Raw genomic sequence first — 1,631 nt, 5'->3', positions numbered from 1 at the left:
TATATATATATATATATTATTTAAAGAGTTTAATTTCTATTGTTTGCCCACTCAAGGTTTATAGGGATTTTAAGATGTATTTAGTTAAATTTCCTATTTAGTAATTAAGTTACTTTTCTGACACAGTAATTAGATAAGTATTTTAAATACAATATTGACTAAGTAATTAGTAATTAATTACTTTTTTAAAGTAACTTACCCAACACTGATGATCAGCCAGCCAGACATCTGGATGATTATATAAAATAAACAAAAAACTAAAGCAGACATGCGTTATCTTTATTATTATTTTACATTTTTCATTGTTAGGCATTAGGTTCATTGCCATTGAAATCCTTAAAAGAGTTTTAGTAGTCCTTGCCAACTTCTTTCTCTCCTCCATGTTACTGTGCCAGCTTGTCAGCATCTATTTGGGATTGGGAGTGCAACAGAAAGTAAGGAACTCCAAAGTACCATTAAAACCAGGAGAGGTTCTTATTTTTCAGAAGAAGGGATTATTTAAAAGAATTCAAAAGAAATGATCTCAATGTCATATGTGATTTAAGAACCCTAGAGAGTACTTTGCAAAATAACACGATTTGCACGCTTATAATTTCACATTCTGATGGGCCAAGCTATGACTGTCAGGGATGGTGATGTAGGTACAGAGCATGTGAGAGTGTGGTTAAGTAAATGTCTCTTCCAAAACTAGATGAAGGCACAAGGAGATCAATGGCAAGGCGTAGAGATTCAGAAATTCACCATCTTCAGTCTTCAGTGGACACTCCATTTCTGGCACAAAAAACCCTGTAAAAGTTGATTGTAGAGTAGATTTAGGAGGTGTTTTGGTGATCTGAAAACATCTGCATGTCAAACATAACAATGTATGTATGTCTTTAAAAAAAACGAATTAATCATACACTCAGTAACCCAAGAATTATTAATAATTATTATGGTAGTTAAACACAGTGAGAGTCATATATCATATCATGTCAAACAGGGGCGATCCAGTAATGCTGCACTAATTAATTAGACTAACTATTCACTTTAGCTAAAGTTATTAAGTTAGCTAAAGAGCTGGGTTGCTGTGTAAGACATAAATAAACCTAAAATACAATGGTTTCTACAGTCTTTTTGCACATTTCCCTACTGTAGGGGTCTCTGCAAGCATACGGGGCTCTGAGAGGGTACAAGATGGCAACTGTGGAATTCTACTGGAAACATTCAAACATATTTGTTTGTCAAAGATGAACCCAGGGCAAACTAAGCTAAATTAGCGTTTTTAGCTACCAGCATAACAGTTACTGTTAGGCTCTCGTTTGTTTACATGATGCTTTTTCTTATACAGGTAATACATTTATTACCAACCTGAGAGTTTATCTGCCTGTCATTTGACATGACGAATGACTTCTGAATAGTGTACTTAACCTGTGCCCCGCTCCAGCTCAAGATGCTGTAGGTCCGCTCAGTAACACTCCACAGGTACAACGTAGCTCTATTAACCAGCGCTCAATTACTAATCTGACTGAGTCAAAATCCATCCATCCATCTTCACCTGCTTTATCCGAGGCCGGGTCGCGGGGGCAGCAGCCTAAGCAAAGAGGCCCAGACCTCCCTCTCCCCGGCCACCTCCTCCAGCTTATCCGGGGGAA

This window comes from Pundamilia nyererei, unplaced genomic scaffold, assembly GCF_000239375.1.
Source record: "Pundamilia nyererei isolate P.nyererei 1_Seehausen unplaced genomic scaffold, PunNye1.0 scaffold00224, whole genome shotgun sequence".
Classification (NCBI taxonomy): Eukaryota; Metazoa; Chordata; class Actinopteri; order Cichliformes; family Cichlidae; genus Pundamilia; species Pundamilia nyererei.
This window is presented reverse-complemented; position numbering follows the sequence as displayed.